The sequence below is a fragment of the Hydra viridissima genome, unplaced genomic scaffold (assembly GCF_058129835.1).
Source record: "Hydra viridissima isolate aposymbiotic clone 2 unplaced genomic scaffold, HvirCarnegie_v1 scaffold_3, whole genome shotgun sequence".
Taxonomy (NCBI): domain Eukaryota; kingdom Metazoa; phylum Cnidaria; class Hydrozoa; order Anthoathecata; family Hydridae; genus Hydra; species Hydra viridissima.
This window is the reverse complement of record NW_028324302.1, coordinates 11,629,031-11,637,130: the sequence shown is the minus strand read 5'-3', so window position 1 is coordinate 11,637,130 and position 8,100 is coordinate 11,629,031.

The window sequence follows — 8,100 nt, the reverse complement described above, 5'->3', positions numbered from 1 at the left end:
TAATATTGCTTTTCATTAAACTTGATCAAAATTCATCAATAGATTTCAAAATATATCAAAAAAAATTTTTCTTTTAAAAATTAAGACCATTTATAGTTATTTCAGGGGTAATTGGAGGTAATTTTATGCTTTTCATGGTTATAAATTTTAAAGGAAAGGAGATTTTTTGATGAAATTTGAAATCTGTCGATGAATTTTGATCTAGTTTATAATAAAACAAAAAAAAAAAAATTATGATTAAAAGAGACGTAGTTCTAGGAAGGGAGCAGTTAGTGGTCGGGGCGGGGTTAGTTTAGCTCCAATTACCCTAATTTTTTGCTAGTCATCCTCATTCGACACCAGTATCAACATGCTAGAAATTTGAGTATGCCCCATGCCTCTTAGTTACCTATTTTAAACAAAAAAAATTCCTGGGCACTCCCCTAAAATATATGATTTCTTCCTAGGCCCCAACTAAAAAAAGTTGTCTTTTACATTTTTTTAATTAGGAAATGTTTTTTGATGATAATAAAAAAAAAAAAAAAAATTTCGAGGGATGTGTTGCAAGGAGCATGTTTCTATTCACCGTGTGAATTTTCAAAATTTTTCTACGGTTTTTTTATAATTTAAAATAAACAAACTTTAACCAATAGTATTTCATTGTTCATATGTCATTATTTATGTTGGCGATATAGTTATATAATTCAAAAAAAAACAACAAAAAAACAACAATTTTTTTTTTAAGAATTTTGAGATTTATAAAGAGCAATATGATTGGATTTTCTTTTTGCATAAAATTGGTTTCTCAAAAAAATAAATTTTCATGTTTCCTACTACTTACGGTTCATAAATGTGCACGTACAGTGAAAAAAATTTATAAGCATAATGCGCACGTGCAGCAGAAAGAGTTTAATATCATGAATGCAGATTTGGAAATAAACATACGAAAAAAGGGTTTCTTTCGGGGGAATAATTTATAATCATAATAAATATGAGCACGCTAAGATTTATCCATATATGATCTCTTGATGTTTTAAGTCGATCTTAGTGTAAAATGAAATGAAAATTTGTTAACAAAGCGAAATCACGAAAATCGTTGGTGGGAAGGTCACGAAATCGTAGGTGGGAAGTAGATTAAACCACCACCTTAAAAGGAAAACTTACCACTGAATGGCGGATTCTAAAATAATATCACAGTGCTAGTATTGATGCCCTTTGAAAAACTTTAACATTTTTTAGTTTTTTGTTATTAGTATTTTAATGGGCAAGCAAGTCTCAAAATAATTGTTTATCACCATGAAATTGTTGTATAGAAAATTCGTGAAGATAAATCTTTCCGAAAAATTGCAATGAGCGCACAAATGCTTGTGAAGTGTATTCCCTACAAACTTAAGCGGTGGATGCTTCGTAGAGTAGAGTTTCTGGTGGGGAATATGACATCTTGCTTTTTTACTAATTAGCGCAAAGATATTTTAAGAGCAACCCTTTTAACCACATTCTTCATACTTTAAGCATTTACACGAATGCACAATGATTTGCTTCTTGACCTTGTATTTTCTTTTTCGTTTAGGGCAAGTCAGCTTTACTTCTTTTATTTCTGACTCTTTGTGCGAACAACTTGAGCATTCGCTCGTTCTTCCTTTATTATACGATGGCATCGAAATAGATAAACACGAACCAAAACACATTTTGTTCGTAATAACTCGTGGTATGCATTCTTTATGGAATATTGTCTGATTGTACTCTTTTGTATAACAAGTGCCTTGAATCATATCTGTAGGTATGGCTCTGACTACACGTTGTGAAAGTATCAAAACAATCGACATACAAATTTGAACTGAAGACATTGAATCTCCTAAAGTACAAACGTTCACTTTTTTAATTGCATCATTGATTTTTGTAACCGCAATTAAGAAAACTTTATTTCTGAACACTTTAAAAACAAATTATGACTTACAAAAATCAAAAACTCTAATTTATATAATAAAAAATGTCGTAACACTTACTTTACGTCAATAAATATATAATTACGTTAATTAATGATTATTTAAAGTATTTTCCGACTTTGTCGAGCATTCACCTTTTTAATAGAATCAAAATTTGGTTTTTTAATTCGTTGAGTACAATAACGTAAACCACTTAATGATTAAAAGATTATAAAGACGCGTTTTGATTTGCAAATTCCTAAAATCACTCTCCCACAAAAGAATTTTGGGAACTCTTACTATTTTCCTGTTTTAGGTAGAGTAGGAGAGTTATTGTACAGAACTATTTTAAGAGTCTGGTAAATCCTTCGCTGTTGAAAGAAAAATAAATTTTTAAAGAGAGATCTAAACGGCTTTGTAACACCTTGAGTAGATTTTAAATGGAGCGCATAAAATGTTGATAAAGAAATTTTCCGATTAATGTGTAAATGTTTTACTGAACAGAAATGTAGCAAATTAAAAATGTTATTTATTTTTAAATAAGATGAAAATTGGTTTTTATGTTTTTAAAAGCGTTAAAAGGTTGTGTTTTTTTAATTGCTCAAACTCTTCTGTTTGTTTGTTTTTGGCGCGGTCTTGGTTTTTACAGATTGCGCAATAGTAAGTAAAAAACGTGCAGAATATTTGCATCATTAGTTGCAAACCGCAAAGAATGAAAAAAGTAAAGGACCACAAAAAGTTCATCTCTAAATAATAATGCTTCTTAAAAAAGCCACGCAACAAAAAAAAGAATTCTGGAAATCATCTTGATTTTCCAATCTTTTAACTTTACTGCATTTGTATTAATAATATGGCAATAAACAATTAACAGAGACCCAGTTACAAATTTCTCTAAGTTTTCAAGTATATTAAATATATTTAGTTTTCTGCTTACTGAAAATTTTTTTTATATAGAAACAAACTAAAATAAAAATGTTGATAACGTGTTAAAGTTGTAGAAGTTGTACACAAGTATTTGCCAACCAATCATCTGTCAGATAAATTCCTAACATCACCACCGTTATCAACACAAACCTGCAACTCGTGGGTCTAACATTTGGTTAATTGGACACCCATCACCATCAATAACTGGTTTCAAATACCAGAATACTGACAGATTTTGAAGAAAATGTCCTAAACCATGTAACGAATCAAGAGGTTGCATATATTGCTGTTGACATTGTTATAACGTTCTGGAACATGGCATGACATAAAACACATGCAAAATAAAATTTAGTGTTAGATCTTATGTCTCTCTGGAATGAGTTTTTAACAAAACAAGAAACGTGAAAGTGATGGAAAACGTAGCAACTTCTTGCCCAACTTGGTTGTTTGTTAAATCAAAAATAAGAGAGGTAAGATTGGAAATCATGTTTAGTGGTAACTAGAAATCATGTTTAGCGAGGATGGTGAGGATGTTAATGATGAAGAACAGGACATTGAGGAAGATATTGCTGTTAAAAAAGTAGATGTCAGTTTAAAATGATACTTGAATTATGAACCTCTAATAGGAAGACACTCAGAGTTTGTTACACTACACCTTCTTCCATGCAATCTAAGAGACTCATTTTTGCAGCAGAATGAAATTGTCTAATGATCAATCACAATAATGCTGCTAAATGTTTTGAAAAAAAATTAGGCTGAAAATTTCTTTCCCTTGCCTTTTACACCACATTTTGAAATTCTTTGCCAGAGCATTTTGGAAGAAGGTAATTAGAAACGTTTTTGCTCCAGAGGATAAGTTCTTTGCTAATTTTAAAACTGCCTGGTCAACATTGGATAAACAGTTGCCAATCAAATTGTTAGATGTTAACACCTGGCTGCAAAGCATCAAAGACCATAATACATTTGAAAAATCTTATTAACAAAAAGCCATTAATATTTTCAAGAGATAACTATTATGAATGTGCTGAAAACACACTCATCATATTTGGATAAACTCCACCAGGTGGTGTACACTTTCTTAAACCAGGAGCTATCCACCAAGCTCTGTGGATGTCATGTAACATTTATGTAGAAAAAATATTCAAGTTTTTAAATAAATTCCATCATAATGAGATGATGAATAAACTTTTGAAAATGAGTAAATTTCTTTCTCTTTTCCACACACCAACTTGCACCAAAGCTAGCGGTGCTGATGCACCTGTGAATAACCTGAAATTTACAAAAAGATGGACTACAAGATATTAACACAGAAGTTGCTGACGTTGTTCTTCTAAAGAAAATCGTTCACCAGTATTATTTGATAGAAGAAAAAAATTTCCATTCTTCAGCAAACATGTTCTGCTGTGAAACAAGGTATGGTATCCAAACTCTTAAAAGTTCCATTACCTGTCAACTTTCGTCTTGGTAAACCAATTTTTCATAAAACCCCTAGACAAATGGGTTTGTCAAACGTTTTGCGATCTGAATAAATTTTAAAGGTTCACTTATTGTTCAGCGTTCTTGGTGCCAATACAGATTGGTCACTTCAGCAGTGGACAGAGCAACCAGTATACAAAGAAGCTGAAAAATTTGCTCATACGGCAAAAGTTATAAATGATAGAGAGAGGAGTAAAACTGAGTTTAGAATTTGCCTCCGTCATAACCAATGATCCTGAACAAAGAGCATGGTTGCTGCAGGTCATAGAAAATCACAGACAGTATAAAATAACAGTAACATTTAGAACGACAGTCTTAGTTTCAGTTTCGTCAGTTTCTGCTTAACATTTTGTCAAATTTTTAAACAAAAAACAAAGAACAAGCATGGCTAAGATTTTAAGCTGCATTTGGTTTCAAACAAGCAAATAAGCTGCATTTGGATTGATTTCTTTGACTTAACTTAATACTGACACAAATGTGACTCGTTATAATTATTTCTCTGTTTTTAACTAAAAAAAAGATATTGTTTTAAACAGGAAATTAGGGTTTTTCTTAAAAAGCTTTAAGGGGGCTCTAGAAAAGTTGTTAAAAATTTGTAATTTTAATTTCCCTCCTTTTTAGAAACATGCAAAAAGCCACTGTAAGATATTCTTGGTAACTTCATAAATCTATCACTAACAGATTTAATTCCAATACCTATTTCGATAAATAAATGAACTCCGATTGTCAACTTATATTTTATTTGCTATATTACTTTACACCTGTGTAATATAATATAGCTTAATAAAATATAACTTTACAAGTAATTCAACGAATGTTATAAAAAATTTTTTTTTTGATTATTGCTAAATACTAAAACTAAAAACAAGCACAATTCTTTATGAATAATTTAAAAAAAAAAAACTTAGTGAACGTTTCTGCAATTCAATACAAAAAATAAAAAACTTTAAAAAAAGGAACTCTTTTTTTAACATCATCAAATTAAAATTACAGACGTCGAAACTTCACGCTAATAATCGAATATCTTGTATCAAATCTCGTCTGACGTGCATGTTACAATGTGCGTGGAATGATGGTGTGGACCAAATAAATTGAACGATCTTCTATTGAATCATTTGATTTTGGATGTTTTTCTAAAACTTTTATGTTGTTCAAATTTCATCTATGCATGGCAAATGCTTGTGATGCATCCCTTGACTGTAAAATTATTGATCAAGTGTGGCGTAGTTGATCATTAATTTTTCAAATAAATTATTAAAGATGACTTAACAAGGAATCCAAAATCTAGGGATGATGCAAAAGCATACTTTTCCATACATCAATATTTATCTTCATTGCCTCGGTTATACCAATTCCCTCGCTTTAACGATAAAATGAATTGACCAGAGGTTCCAAATGATATAAAAATTTTTAAAAAATATTTTAATCGCTAAAAAAAAATATCGACGCTTTTTTTTGTACCAAGAAACTATTTTCTCTTACAACCACTATTGTTACCTTCCAATTAATCTATTTTGGAATTCTAAGATTAACTGATTTCGGAGGAAAAAAGCCGATTGTAATTAATCTTGCCTATGTGTATCTTCATCAACATTTTGATTAACAAACTTTATGTCTTTCTTATGCCAACAACATTTTGACAAATTTTTTTTTTAAGCATCGGCGAGTAGCATTTTTTAAAAATGTTTTCTCTTTAGTTGTAAAAAAGTAAACTTTTTTCAATCTTTAACTGTAAATCTATAAAAAAAATGCTAAGATGTAAATATTATAATTTATTTCGTGAAAGAATCATTAATATGGAAGCTGGAAGCTTGGAAGTTCGCAAACAGACTTGACAAAAATATTCGATTTCCGAAACGGTGGTTTCCCGACATATTTCAAAATATAAATCGCGTGGAATTATAAATAAATTACGATGAATAACTGCAAAGAAGTTATCTCTCAAGAAAAGAAAAATACAAAAGCTATAAAATATGATCACTGGTGCATAGCGGTCTAATGAATCGAAATTTGAAAAGGTTCAAAGGGTAAAACAAACGTAAATTGACAAGTAGGGCAGAGATTGAGCTCTAAAGTTACACAGGATTCGGTTAGACATTAAGTCGGAATAAAAGTTATGGTTTTGGGGTATTTCAATAGTATTGCCAGTTTAGAAACTCTATATTATATTACATTGAATTATGGAACAACAAGTCTACTACGCTCTCTTTTACAGAATGCCTTTTTTACAAATTGTTCCCAATGTTTTGGGATCTTATTATTATTATTTTTTCATAATAAAAATTTAAATTAAAAACATATTTCTCATAAAAATACCGTCTGTTTTGTTCTTTGATTACAGTCGACTTCAAGAATTATTAAGTAAAATAGTTGTTTTTTTAGTTATAAGAAACCAAGCAAATGGGCTAGTACTAGAAAGTTTCTTATTTTAAGGGATATTTTTACAACTCTAATACTAAAATTTTTTTAAGAGTTTCTTATGTTTCAGATCATCAAAAGAGAGATAAAGTAAATAAAATACAATTTGAAAAACGTTAACAACTGAGATAAAATGTTTTACAGTTAGCCAGCTAAATTTATTTGAACTCCATCAAACATCATTCAATATAATATAATCCTCAGGTTTTTCCCTGAACAGAACACAAATGAGGAAATATTTTTCGTACTTTTAATAAAATAACTTTCTTATCGAAAAGTAACTAAATACCGATAGTTTTTTAAGAGTTTGGGGTTTCTAGTACTAGTTTCTTATAAACACGTTCCTATAATTAAAAACAAAAAACAAAAAAAAAACAACTTACACATAAGCTAAAAAAATTTGTATTTTTTGTAATTTATGAAGGTGGCTTGAAAAGTTCATCAAAACACTAAGCACATCGAAACGCTGGGAACAAAAGCATATTGATCTCTGATTATAGAAGAGTTGACCTCTATTTTTGGGATTTTCAGTTTTATTGTCTCGTTGGAAATCGTACCAAATTCATTTTTCATACTCCTAGATGTCTTTTAAAAAATCCTTATATGGATTGTTATACCCGAAATGCGGACTGTTAGAGAAGAGGAATTTAATTTTAAAAACATAAATAATGGCTTAGTAAAAACCTTAGACCATTAAAAACTATTGACCCGGCCTAAGCTCAATAATTCTAATCTTCAAGTGAAGCCAAAAAAAAATAGTTGGCGCATGACGTCAGTTTGTGGCAAAAACTTTTTTGGATGATAAGTTTGCTCTTGCATTTGCATTATATTTTTTGATTATCTTCAACTATGGTGCACTCTTGCTGTGCATATAACTGCACAAAAAGACATAAAGCCGGGGCAGATATATCATTTCATGGGTAAGAGTTTATTTTAAATAAAAAACAATTTAATATGACTACAATGATGTTATTTATCTATTGATTATTTAATATGACTAAATATTATCATATTTAATATAATATAGAATATATATATATATATATATATATATATATATATATATATATATATATATATATATATATATATATATATATATATATATATATATATATATATATATACAGTGGCGGCGTTAGGGTAGGGGCTGGTTGGGCGATGGCCCAGGGCGCCGAATATAAAGGTGCGAAATTTAGCCTTTTTTTGTATGGGGTTATATTGAGTTAGGGGCGCCGTAGAAATCTCGCCCAGGGCGCTGGTAGTGCTAAAACCGGCACTGCATATATATATATATATATATATATATATATATATATATATATATATATATATATATATATATATATGGCGCTACTGCAGTTTCTCCCCCCCCCCT